We start from the raw sequence: 14,667 nt of genomic DNA, 5'->3' as shown, positions 1-14,667 counted from the left end.
CACCCGCAACCACCAACCCCACCGTCCCGTGGCTGAACACTTCAACTCCCCCTCCCATTCCGTCAAGGACATGCAAGTCCTGGGCCTCTCCCGTTGCCAAACTGATCCCCCCAACACCTGGAGGAAGAATGCCTCATATTCTGCCTTAGGATTTTGCAACCACATGGGATTTTTTTTTTAGATTACTTACAGTGTGGAAACAGGCCCTTCGGCCCAACAAGTCCACACCGACCCGCCAAAGCGCAACCCACCCATACCCCTTACCTAACACTATGGGCAATTTAGCATGGCCAATTCATCTGACCCGCACATCTTTGGACTGTGGGAGGAAACCGGAGCACCCGGAGGAAACCCACACAGACACGGGGAGAACGTGCAAACTCCACACAGTCAGTCGCCTGAGGTGGGAATTGAACCCAGGTCCCTGGCGCTGTGAGGCAGCAGTGCTAACCACTGTGCCACCGTGCCGCTCACTTCCGTCCAAGGCCGCAAGGGATAAATGTGAATTGAAATGGCTTCTTCATTTCTTCTCTCCCTACCTTATCCCAGTCCCTCCGGACCTGTCCATCACTCCCCACTCTGACCTATCACCTTCATCCATCTATCACTTTCTCGGCTACTTTGCCCCCATCCCCACTCCTTCCTCTTTATCTAAGCCTCCCCCCCCCACAAGTCTCATTTCTGATGAAAGGCTTATGCCTGAAACGTCGATTCTCCTGCTCCTCGGATGCTGCCGTGACTTGTGTGCTTTTCCAGCATCACACTCTCGATTCTGATACTCCAGCATTTGCAATCCTCACTTTCTCCTAATCAGTCCATGCCTATCCAAATAAATGCATCATTATCATTGATGGGAATTCTGCAGTAATTATCTGCCCTGTTGAGAGCTTCCCAACTTCTAACCCGACGTGGAGACACCTTAATGTCACAATGATCAGAACAAAGTCCAACAATGAGCTGTGGTTGGAGATTCCTCACATTACTTACAGGGAGACTGGAGACTATCAGTGTGTGGCAGAGAATGAACATGGAGCAGTGGAGGGCTCCATAACCATCACTGTGTAATATGAGATTTGCTCATTGTTAAATATCGTCACAGGCTCCACTGCACTGTCTTGGTTACTCTGTGGAATACTTTAAGCCTCCCTCATTCCACTGCTCATAGAGTGATAGAGATGTACAGCATGGAAACAGACCCTTCAGTCCAATCCGTCCATGCTGACCAGATATGCCAACCCAATCTAATCCCAGCTGCCAGCAACCGGCCCATATCCATCCAAACCCTTCCTATTCATATACACATCCAAATGCCTCTTAATTGTAGCAATTGTACCAACCTGGAAGTGGGAAGTGATTGTTGATCCCAATCCTGAGCTCAGACTTTCCACCAGCAATCACTCGATTCCCCCCAACACTGGGCTGACTGCCCCCCTCCCAGAGCCAGGCTCAGTGCGGGGGAAACTCAGTCAGTGCTGGGCAGCCCCGTTCCCCAGAAGGTTTTGTTCTCCAGGGATTTAGTGAGGAACGAGATCACTCTGAGACTGAGTTACAACTCACACAACACCAGGTTATAGTCCAACAGGTTTAATTGGAAGCACTAGCTTTCGGAGCGCCGCTCCTTCATCAGGTGGTTGTGGAGTACACAATTATAAGACACAGAATTTATCACAAAAGTTTACAGTGTGATGGACCTGAAGTTTACATTGAAAGGTATCGCGACTGTTTGTTAAGTCTCTCATCTGTTAGAATGACCATGGTAGTTTCACTTCTTTGATATGTAAGTCACAAAACTTTTTTTAAAAGTTGCATTCTCAGGTTAACTGTAATAATTGGTGTCAGCGCAGATAAGATGTTGAGATGTTGAAGGTGTTAGCTCTCTGTGTTCTCTGTCTGTACCATAATGTTTAAACTGATTCTAATCTAAAAGGTGAGATAACAGAGTCTTACATGGATTCATGCAGTTTTTGAGTAAAGTACAATGTAACTCTACAAGTACAAATTCATCCCACAAACGTATATGTATATGTGTGCATGTGGGTTTGTGTGTGTGTGTCTTGGGTGGAGGTTTGTGAGTGTCTGTGAGAGAGAGTGTATATATGTGTGTGAGTGTCTGTGCTTGTAAAATGGTCTAAGCCTGTGAGAGGGTGCATGTGTGAGTGTGGGAGTGTGTGTGTTAGTAGGAGCGCGTGTGTTTGGGGTTGGGAGTTGTCAGTGAGAGAGAGTGTGTATGTGTGTGTGCATGTCTGTGCTTGTAAAGTGGTCTAAGCCTGTGAGAGGGTGCATGTGTGAGTGTGGCAGTGTGTGTGCTTGTAGGAGTGTGCGTGAGTGCCTGTGTGCATGTCTGTGTATAGGAGTGTGTGTGTGCGTGCATGCATAGGAGTGTCTGTGTGTGTGTATAGTGCAATGGTGGTCACCTGTAATGTGACATGAACCCAAGGATACGGTTGAGGCCCTCCCTATGGGTATGGAACTTAGTTATCATCCTCTGCTCGGCCACTTTTCGCTGCTGCCCATCCCGAAGTCCGCCTCGGAGGATGGTCACCCTAAGGTCCGAGGTTTAATGTCCTGGATTGCTGAAGTGTTCTCCAACTGGGAGGGAACACTCTGCCTGTTGGATCATGCTTTTGCTCAGTAACTGAAGATCTCCTCATGTGGCTTGGGATCAGCTTTTGTGTAAAATGACGTTGGGATTTCCAGTTGTTCAGGCTCCAGAGGGTTGAAGGCAGAATGACACACATCAGGACAGGCTGGAAGTGGAAAAGTGTTGAGATCTCAGAGGATTGTGAGGCATGGGGGTTACCTGCTGATTCTCATATCGCCAATGTCCGGCATTTCTTTGATTTTATTCGCCGGATGCAGATGTAATTGGTGAGGCCAGCTTTTATTGCCCATCCCTAATTTCCCAAAGGACAGTTAAGAGACACCCACATCACTGTGGGTCTGGAGTCATATGCGAGGCCTGATAATGTCAACACTGTCCTTCCCTAAACATCATAGTGAGCCTGATGGGTTTTGCCGACAATCATCAATGATTTCTATATCGGCGCTGCCCTGTGCTCCCATGACGAGTTCGAACAGTTCACCTACTTCACCCACACCTTCCACCCTAACCTCAAATTCACCTGTACCATCTCTGATGTGACACGGTGGCTCAGTACCCAGGTTCAATTCCAGCCTTGGGTGACCGTATGTGTGAAGCTTGCACATTCTCCCCGTGTCTGCGTGGGTTTCTTCCTGGTGCTCGTGTTTCCTCCCACAATCAAAAGATGATCAGGTTTGGTGTTTTTGGCCAGATTGGGCGCTCTCCCAGGGTTTACACTGAAAAGAAGAAAGTGAGGACTGCAGATGCTGGAGATCAGAGCTGAAACATGTGTTGCTGGAAAAGCGCAGCAGGTCAGCCAGCATCCAAAGAGCATGAGCCCGAAAAGTCGATTCTCCTGCTCTTTGGATGCTGCCTGACCTGCTGCGCTTTTCCAGCAACACATTTTTCAGCTTTACACTGAAAAGGTCTGGGTGACTTTGAGATCCATGTGAAGCCATTAGATGTTCAGAAAGACATACTTTACATTTCATCCCAGTGGATTTTTTACAAAATTCATTCATGGGCTGTGCATGTCACTGGATGGACCAGCACTTGTTGCACAGAGGGCAGTTAGGAGTCAGAGTGCTGTAGGACTGGAGTCACATATAGGCTAGATCAGGTAAAATTTCAGCAGATTTGATTCCCTGAAGGCCATTAGTGAACCAAATGGGATTAGACTGAAGTTTTAATTCCAGATTTTTACTTAAATTTAAATTTCACTGTCTAACACAGTGGAATTTAAGTCCATGCCCTAGAATATTAGCTTTGCATTCTGAATTGCTAACCCAGAGACATTCTTACTGCATCACCGCCAATATTATAGGAAATGTTGCAGTGAAATGAAACTGAGTGTTCTTCCACAGCGAGAGATTGCAAGTAGACAGTCTGTGTTTTCTAGACTGCAGAGGAGAGAATCTGTTTGTAATCCTGATCCTGGAAATACGAGCTGGGATATTCATTGTTGCTGGTGTTTGTGTCCGTGAGAGGCAAACAGTTAAACAAAACTAAAAAGCGGTTACAAGCTTTTTCAGTGCAACTAAAGCACTGTTGGTTTGTTACACTGAATCCAGATAATGCCACTGGTTAGGATCAGCTTCATATTACAGAGTTATTACAGCATAGAAGAAGGCCATTCAGCCCATCCAAGTGTTATGCCAGCTCTCTCTGTAAGGCCAATCAGTCCCATCTCCCCATTCTCTCTTCATTGTTCTTAGAGTTTATTTGCCACAAATGTCTGTGCAATTTCTATTTGAAATCAATGAGCATCTCCTCAACCACCTCACCTTGCAGGCAGTGAGTTTCAGATCATTGTCACTCGCTGTGTAAAACAGTCCTTTCGCACAATCCCCACTCTGTCTATCCAACCAAGAATCTTCCAATCGTCCTCCCTGGTCTTTGTATCATCAGCAAATGGGAACAGCTTTCCTTTGCCTTCCTGATGTGGACCTGTCCCTATCTGCTCCATCTCGGTCAGACTGCCACCAACCTCCTCCACTTTGAGGGGAACAGTCCTCGCTACTCCAAATGAACTCTGTTACTAAAATCCCTGCTTCCAGAAACCATTCCAATCAATTTCCACCACACCCTCTTAAATACCTTTCCCTCTTTCCCTCTCAAATCTTTCAAATTCCCTCCCAAGGCCCCTCACATCCTTCCTAAAGTGTGGTGACCAGAACGAGACACAATACTGTCTTTGTGAGCTAACAGAGCCTGATATATGTTCAGCATTGCTTCCTTCTTTTTGTCCTTGACAGATCAATACATAAAGTTCTTATTCTTAACATCAACACAAACAGCCATTTACCAGCAGAATGTCTTTAGCAAATGGAGTGCAATTAAACTTCAGCATGTTGCTTCTTAGTGTATGGAGAGAAACCTCAAACCAGATCTTCTCCTCCTCAGTAAACTTTTCCTCATCCCTTCTGCTCCCCAGTGCTGCTGTGTGATCCTAACAAATCCAAGACTGAGTGTAGTCAACGTGAATGAATAGTCCTGTACATAAACACGACTTCACTCAACTTTGTTATCAGACGGGAACATACTTTCTGAATGCAGTGAGGCATTGTGAGGAGTGTGTCTGTTCTGAGCATTATTACGTTTATTAACAGAGTGAAATAAAATACTCAGGCTGATTAGATTACTTACAGTGTTGAAACAGGCCCCAAGTCCACACCGACCCATACCCCTATATTTACCCCCTACCTAACACTACGGGCAATTTAGCATGGCTAATTCACCTAATCCACACATTTTTGGACTGTGGGAGGAAACCGGAGCACCCGGAGGAAACCCACCCAGACACTGGGAGAACATGCAAACTCCACACAGTCAGTCGCCCGAGGCGGGAATTGAACCCGGGTCTCAGGCGCTGTGAGGCAGCAGTGCTAACCACTGTGCCACCGTGCCGCCCACCTGTGCCACTGTGCCGCCCACTAGGATATACATCAATTAAACTCTACATTATTGAAAATTGTTGGCTTACGGATAGTATCACATTTTCTCAACTTATCCACACTATTTGAAATCTTGGGTTAAATGTGTAATGGAAATTTTCAACGTAAACATGTCACATTGTAGTTACATCCTCCTGCCAGTGGTGGCATTGTAATGTTCCTACCTTGCTTCGCGCACACAGGAGGAATTATTCCAGTTGAGTATGTGACGTTACTCAGACAGAGGCTTCAGGAAAGTTTTTGCATTATGCTAGAGAAGCTCTTGACATCATGCACGCTCAGAATATATCATGCTAGCGACAAAGGCTCATACTGCTTCCCTGTCTTTCTAATTTCCTCCAGTACCTATACCCCTCCCTATCTCGGTACCTTCCTCCAGTCCGATACTCTTCCATATCTTTGTGCTCTCCTGCCCACCCCTGTACAACTCTCCCTATTGGTATACCCTCATAGAATCCCTACCCCCCTAAATATATCTGTAACTTCCTCCAGCCCCTGCAACGTTCCGAAGTCCGTTTGTTTCTCCAATTCTTACCTCTTGACCATAACCCACTTTCCATTGCTCCTCAATTGGTGGCCGTCTGGATCCTGAGCTCTGGAACTCCCTCTGTAAACCTCGTGGCTGGAAGAGGTCTGCAGAGACTCTCCCCACACATCAGCAGTCAGAATAGAGTGTCCAGCCCTCATACTTCCTGCCCATTCTCCCCAACACAGCGACCACAAGAAGGGAATTAAACAGAACACAAACCAGTGTAAAGTTTGGTCAAAGTCATAAATGTATTGAGCCTACTTGTTTGTCTCTAATCAGTTAAAATTCATTAAAGCACAGATTGACACATCACAGAAAGAGGCCATTCAGCCTATCATGCTAGTTCTGGCTACCTGATCTAATCAATTGGTTCCAATTTCCCACTCATTCACACTTTGTCCAAATGTCCTTTTGAAAGCTCCTGTTGAATCTGCTTCCATCACTCATCATGATGCCTCTACATTGCCCGTATTCCTCAATTCTCTGCCAATTCATATATCTCTCAAGATGCCTCTTAAACATTACTATTGTCTCCACCTCCACCACCTCCTCTGGCAGCACATTCCAGACATATACCACCCTTTGTCTGACACATATCTTGCCACTTACATCTCCTTTTAACGTATACATTTTACCTGAATTCTATATCTTCTCATAATTGACTTTTCTATTTGGGGAAAAAGACTCTGACTATCCATGATTTGGAGATGCCGGTGTTGGACTGGGGTGTACACAGTTAAAAATCACACAATACCTGGTTATAGTCCAACAGGTTTAATTGGAAGCACACTAGCTTTCAGAGCGACGCTCCTTATCACCTGATGAAGGAGCGTCGCTCCAAAAGCTACTGTGTTTCCAATTAAACCTGTTGGACTATAACCTGGTGTTGTGCGATTTTTAACATTCTATCCATGCCTCTCATAACTTTGTAAGGTTCTATCAGGTTCTATCCCTCATCCTTCAACATTCAAGTGAAAACAAAGTTTATCCAATGTCTCCTCATAGCTAATACCCTCAAAGTATACACAATGAAGGGATGGTAGTAATCTTGGGTGGCTTTAATCTACATCAAAACTGGAAAAATCAGATTTGCAGTTGTAGCCTCAATGAAGAGTTGATAGAATAATTTTGAAATAAATTCTGAGGGCAGCACATTCTGGAAGGAAGCAGGCTGTACTAGATTTGACATTGGTTAATGTGGTAGGATTAATGTCTGACCTTAGAGTACAGGCATCCGCTCAAATTAGGACTAAGATTGGTATTTTAAACTTAAATAAAGACAAGCATATGGGTGTGAAAGCTGAACTAGCTGGAATAAATTTACATAACAGGCTAGGAATAGATCAATAGACACAGAGACAGAGTGAAAAGAATGTAAAGGGATATTTCAGGATATTTAGAGTAAATACACCCCTCCTATGAAGAGTGATTCTGAAGGGAAATCCGACTATCTGTGGTTAAGTTAAGAGGTTCAGGAAACATCAAGGAAAAGCATGTAGTTATGCACATGATGAGTGGTGGGTCAGATGACTGATCATAATGTATCGAATGGTAGAGAATCCCTAAAAGGTTAATCAGGAGAAAGAAATTGAAATATAAGATAATCAACCAGAAAGTGAAAAAGTGCTTAGCAATTGTTTCTACTCGTATCTAAAAATGAGTAACTTAAGTAAGGTTGCTCTAGGGAGTGTGGGAAAAATATGGAAATAGTGAATGAAATAAATAAGTATTCTTCCCATGTATCACTATAGAGAATACAAAAACATTCCAGTGATAGATATGTTCAGGCTGCCCATGGCTCAAAGCAGCACAAAATCACTGAAAGTCGTTTTCAGTTGACTTAGAATAGTTTGTTTATTGTAATATTACGGTGTGCCATAAATTAGAACAATAGCAGCTCTGTAGAGATGGGAACAAGATCAAGATAACAGACAAAGAGGCCAGTTTCAAAAACAGTTGCAGATTTTTCTATCGAGTCAGCTCAATAAGGACATTCTTAAATATGCTGACTGAAGAACTTCATACCTAGCTGAGATCCATTACAAATGGGTTAACTTTAGTTAGAATTCCTAGATCATCAGAGTTATAGATTTTGAATATATACAAATATATCTAATCTTCTAAAATACAATAAGCATTAAAGAGATTCTCCCAATAGATGGGCTGAGACAGTAAGAAGAGGCCCCCACACTGCTTACAGGGAGGATTGAATGATACAGGGAGGTGCAGACGTTAACAGAATTCCAGTGTGGTTGAATACAAGGCATTGAGAAAGTCCCAAGGATAGAGAGAAGGCGTCCGGTAAGCATCATGACATAGAGGAAGACTGAGGGTTATCCATAAGGCTGCCCATCATTGAGATACTGTCACATAATTAATTTGTTTGGGTGTGCATGTGACAATAATATGATTACCCAGCAAATACCAAAGGCAGACCAAAAACAAGCATATAAAAGTTTATATCTTTCCTTTTTTCATTGAAGAAGCGTCTGACCCCAGAGGTTTCTTTCGACCGGTATAATTTCAATAAACTCTGATGCTGGAGGTGGACTCTGGCTGTCCAGTGATTTATTTTGTCATTCTGCCCCAACAAATGTAAATCAGGCAAAGGAAGAGAGAGAGAACCTTTATGAAAATACATACAATTATGAGGTAAGTGGTACTGATGGAGCTGTGGGCTGACAAATCCCTGGAATCTGGAGGATTTCATCCCAGAGTGTTAACAGAGGTGGTAAAAGACGCAGTTAATGGGTTGTTCTTAGTTTTACAACTTTTGCTGGACCCTGGGAAGATTCCACTGCATTACAAAGTTGGAAATATAACCCATCTATTCAAAGGAGGGAAGCCAAAAAAAGGAAACTATTGTTCTGATGAAACTTTCCATCATGGTGAAGCTGTTAGAATTGATCATTAAGAAGGTTATTACTGAGCATTTCAACAAATTTAATATACTCGGGAAGATTCAACATAGTTTTGTGAAAGGGAGATCATGTTAAACCAGGTTATTGCAGTTATTTGAAGGAATAATCAGCATTGTGGACAAAGGAGAGCCTGTAAATGTACTGTATTTCAATTTACAGAAAGTATTTGACAAGTTGCTAGATGAAGGTTATTGTGCACAGTAGAAGCATATGCTGGGGTGAGTGGGGTCCATAAGGATTGTTACTAGGGCCTAAGCTATTTACAGTTAATATCAATGAGGGGATAGAAAACATTGAGAGAAGATCAGGAGAAACTCTATGCTGCCTCCTGGAACCATGTTAAATACTGCCTGGGTCATCACAGAGACAGCATCAAGGCTACAAAAAGGGTTAACAGTTTATTTGAAATTCTGGGCGAACTGTTACCTTCTCACTTACTGATCTCACCCACATTGACACATCAACAGTTCTAAAGAAATACAGATGGGGGTGTAGCACAGGAAAAGAATATTCAGCCCAAAGCAGTGCACGTTGACAATTACTTCCCAGGTGAGCAGTTGAACAGATCTCGGAAAAGTAACAGAACAACGGGAACTTACTTCCAAGATCAAGATCATCTGTGGTTGATGTTGTAAGGACAGATTCAAATATTTGATGCCTTTTAATGGTTTCTGTGTATTCTTGCTATCTGGCTGTAAACCTCAAGTCAGTCAAACAGATCATATTGGTAGATCAGGGGATGAGTAATATGTAGAGCTTTGGGACATCCCGAAGAGGTGAAAACTCTGCAGAAATTCACATCTTTTATTGTTTTATTTTCTTGAAGCCTTCTAACTCTCTGTAGAGCACCTATCATTCTGCAGAGAAACAAAACAGTCTGTCAGTATATTGTTTAAAAGATTATCTGATCTGTTGAGAACTGTTGTACAAGATGTGAGGTCTTATTAACTCCTTTAGTAAAAAGTGAGGTCTGCAGATGCTGGAGATCAGAGCTGAAAATGTGTTGCTGGTTAAAGCGCAGCAGGTCAGGCAGCATCCAAGGAACAGGAAATTCGACGTTTCGGGCTAAAGCCTGATGAAGGGCTTTAGCCCGAAACGTCGAATTTCCTGTTCCTTGGATGCTGCCTGACCTGCTGCGCTTTAACCAGCAACACATTTTCAGCTTATTAACTCCTTTCTCTTTCAGACCTTGAGGTGGAGAAGCTGATGAGATATCTAGGAGTGGAAAATAACCGGGAAATCTTATTTTCTGCTGTCACTTCAAGGTAATATTATTACCTCAGAAAGGGTAATAGTCTTTGTTAAAGGTTGTTTGTATCAATGTGATGGGAATTCACATCAAGTCTAGTTCATCCCTCACCCATGTGCTCACCAACATGCACTGACTCCTGGTCTGACAACAGTAGTGGCGGAGCAGAGAGATCTGGCCGTATATATTTCAGAGAAAGAGGAGAATAAAGGATTAGGAAGTGGAGAAGGGAGATGATGGTATGGGAAATAAGTGATGATCATCATAAAGTTGAAGCTTTGGTAACCAATGCAGATCAGTGAAGAATGATCTTGTCATGGGAGTGAGCTATGATAAAAACTGGGGATTGTTGTTCATTCTGAAACTGCTAGTCCAATTACAATTGTCTGTAATTTCTGTCTTATAGTAAAAATGCTGATTTTCATTACAATTGCCCATGAAGACAACACAGCAGCTCCTAGAATAGACAGGTTGTTCAGCATCACACTTCCTGTCAAATTTCACAGTGCGACAAACCTCAATAAGGGGGCGAGATAACCAACAGATAAAGAAAGGCAAAGCAGTCAGTGAATGTGTCAAACAGTCGATTCCATATTTATCTTTACTGTCAGCACATACAGAGCTCAGGTTAGACACACTTTGTTTGACTGTTTCACAGTGCCTGTTGTAGTAGGATCAGTGCTGAGCTTGGGGAACAGTTGGTCTCCTATGCTGTATCAGAATTAACAATACAACAACATTAGATTGGGATCAAAAATAATCCCTTACACAATGAGAATCCAAAGGGATCCCTTCATCAATGAAGATCCAGAGTGATTCCTTACAGCAGGGAAGGTGTTCGGGGCAGGTCATGTCTGAACAAGTTAGTTGAATTTTCCAAAAAGGTGACCAGGTGTGGGATGGAAGGCAATGGTTTTGAAGTCGTCTTCTTGGACTTCTGGAAGGTCATGTGTGGGAGAGTGACAGCAGATCTCAAAGCCAATTTGATCCAAGGAATGATGGCAAGCTGGATTCACAATTGACCAAGTGGCAGGAAGAAGAGGGCAATGGTTGATGAGTGTTTTCTCCAGTGGACATCGGTGACCAGTACAATCCCACTGTGGTCAGTTTTGGGATTTTTGCTGGTTGTGGTTTATATAAATGATTCACATTTGAATGTCAGAGGGCTGTTCAGTACGTTTGCAGATGACAGAAATGTTGGTGATGTTAAAAATAGTGAGGAGGATATCGATGAGCTTGTCACATGTGCTGATTGGTACCTAATGGAGTTCAATTCTGAAAGATATGAAGTTATGTTTGCGGGCAGGACAAAGAAGGCAAAGGAACACATGATGAATAATAGGACCCTGGGAAGCCACCAAAGAGCACAGGGATCTTGGAGAGCATGTACACTGATCCCTTAAAGTATCATGACTGGTGGATAAAATAGTTAGGGACATGTTAGAACCTTGCTGATTGCTTATTATTTTTGGTTTTACTCTGTTGCCAAGTTTTCTTTCAACCTGTGATCTAGGAGTTGTGAGCTGAAAATAACCTGTGCACTTCAGAAGAGCTTGCGGTGGAAAGAACACACAAAACAAGCTTTCATTTGTTTGTGATGCCAGGCCTAGAGGTTAGTTGCAGGCTGATTCTTGATTAAAAGGATTCCAACAGACACAGTGATTCCAGGAAGATCAGTATGTTTAAACAGAAGTTGGCTATTAATTAGGTCAGCACTTGCGAATTAGTTCTGGCAAGTCTGGAAGAGTGTCGAGAGTGAGGTGCTGGAAAATCACAGCGGGTCAGGCAGCATCCAGGAAATTCGATGTTTCGGGCATAAGCCCTCCATTAGGAATGAAGCTTGTGGGCCGGGGGGCTGAAAGATAAATGGGAGGAAAGTGGGGCCGGGGCAAGGTAGCTGAGAATGCAATAGGAAGATAGGTGGGAGAAAAGGTGATAGGTCATAGAGGAGGGTGGAGCGATAGATGGGAAAGATGACGGACAGATCGAGAGGGTGGTGCCGAGTTAGAGGCTTGCGACTGGGACAAGGTGGGAGGAGGGAAAATGAGGAAACTGGTGGCTTCCACATTAATTCTGTGTGGTTGCAGGATCCCAAGGCAGAAGAAGAGGTATTCTTCCCCCAGGCGTCAGGTGGTTCAAGTTTGAAGATAGAGGAGGCCCAGGACCTGCATGTCCTTAGTGGAGTGGGAAAGGGAGTTGAAGACTTCAGCCATGGGACAGTGGGGTTGGTCTGTACAAGTGTTCCAGAGATGTTCTCTGAAACAATCCACAATTTGGCAAATATCTCCCTGATAGAGGGGAAACTGCATTAGGTGCAATGGATACAATAGATGTCATTAGTGGAGATACAGGTAAATTTCTGTTAGATGTGGAAGGATCCTTTGGGGCCTCGGACAGAGGTGAGGGGGAGGTGTAGGCACAGGTTTTGCACTTTCTCTGGTGGCAGAGGAAGGTGCCGGTAGTGGGTTGAGGGCTGGTGGGGCGGGCATGGATCTGACAAGGGAGTTACGGAGTGAGGTGTCTGCAAAACGCTGATAGGGGTGAGGATGGAAATGTATCCCTAGTGGTGGGGTATGTTTGTAGGTGGCAGAAGTGGCGGTGGATGAAGTGGTCTATACAGAGGTTGGTGGGGTGGAAGGTGAGGACTTGGGGATTCTGTTCTTATTGTGTTGTGAGTGGTGGTGTTCAAGGGAGGAGGTGCGGGAAGGTGGAGGAGATGCTCTGGAGGGCATCATCGACCACATGGGAAAGAAAATTACACTCTTTGAAGAAGGAGGCCATCTGTGATTTTCTATGGTGGAATTGGTCATCATGGAAACAGATACAGCAGAGGCAGAGGAATTGGGAATGAGGGATGATGTTTTTATACCCCCGCTCTTGAACCCCACCCCTCCCATCACAATAAGGACAGACACCCCCTCCCCCAGCCTTCACCTTCCACCCCATCAACCCCCATATACATAGCATCGTCCTCCGCCACTTCCGCACTACAAACAGGCCCAGCTATCTGGGATATATTTCCCTCCCCATCCCTATCAGTGTTTCTGAGAGACCATTCCCTCCATGACTCTCTTGTCAGATTCACGCCCCCCCTCATCAGCCCTCACCCACTACCAGCACCTTTCCCTGCCACTGCAGGAAGTGCAAAACGCGAGCCCACACCTCCCTCCTCTCCTCCATCCAAGACCCCAAAGGACCCTTCCACATCCAAAAGAAATTTCCCTGTATCTCCATTAATGTCATCCACTGTATCCGTTATACCTGATATAGTCTCCTCTACATCAGGGAGACAGGACACCAACTTGCGGATTGTTTCAGAGAACATCTCTGGGACACCCGCACCAATCAACCCCACCGCTCCGTTGCTGAGCACTTCAACTCCCCCTCCCACTCCACCAAGGACACGCAGATCCTGGACCTCCTCCTTCGCCAAACCCTAATCACCCGATACTTGGAGGAAGAACACCTCATCCTCTGCCCTGGGATCCTGCAACCATGCAGGATTAACATGGATTTCAACAGTTTCCTCATTTGCGCCCTCCTCCCACCTTATCCCGGTCCCAAGCCTCCAACTCAGCAGCACCCTCTTGAACTGTCCATTATCTTTCCCATCTATCTGTTCCACCCTCCTCTCTGACCTGTTACCTACCCACACTGCCTATCTACCTACAGCATTCTCAGCTACCACCGCCCAACTCCACCATCCTCCCATTTATCTCTCAGCCCCCCCGGCCCACAAGCCCCATTCGTGATGAAGGACTTTTGTCCGAAACGTCGATTCTCCTGCTCCTCGGATGCTGCCTGACCTGCAGTGCTTTTCCAGCAGCACACTTTCGACTCTGATCTCCAGCATCTGCAGTCTTCACTTTCTCCAAGTCTGGAAGAGAACTTACATTCAAGGAGATGGTAGGTCTTGAATGATAATTGAGGCCTCGGGCAAAGATTGTCAGTGTATCAAGATGAAACCAGGGTTAAATTATTTTTTTGAACAGTATTTTCTAGTGAGATGACTTTGGTGCTGATGATACAGTATGAAATTTGAAAGCTCTCTGGCTAGTCTCCCAGCCCAGCTTCCAGAAACACAGGCAGTTTTACTATTTTTATCTGGTTAAAAATCACACAACACCAGGTTATAATCCAACAGGTTTAATTGGAAGCACACTAACTTTCGGAGCGACGCTCCTTCATCGGTTGATAGTGGAGGGCTCGATCGTAACACAGCAAAAATGTACAGTGTGACGTAGCTGAAATTACACATTGAAAAATTGATTGTCTGTTAAGCCTTTCATCTGTTAGAATACAGTGATAGTTTCATGTGTAAATCACAAAACCTTTTTTTTGTAACGTTGCATTCTCGGGTTAGCTGTTCACAATGGTGATAGCTCGGCAATACGTTGAAGGTGTTAGCCCCCTGTGTTCTCTGTCTCCAAATC

This window comes from Hemiscyllium ocellatum, chromosome 38 (assembly GCF_020745735.1).
Source record: "Hemiscyllium ocellatum isolate sHemOce1 chromosome 38, sHemOce1.pat.X.cur, whole genome shotgun sequence".
Lineage (NCBI taxonomy): Eukaryota > Metazoa > Chordata > Chondrichthyes > Orectolobiformes > Hemiscylliidae > Hemiscyllium > Hemiscyllium ocellatum.
This window is presented reverse-complemented; position numbering follows the sequence as displayed.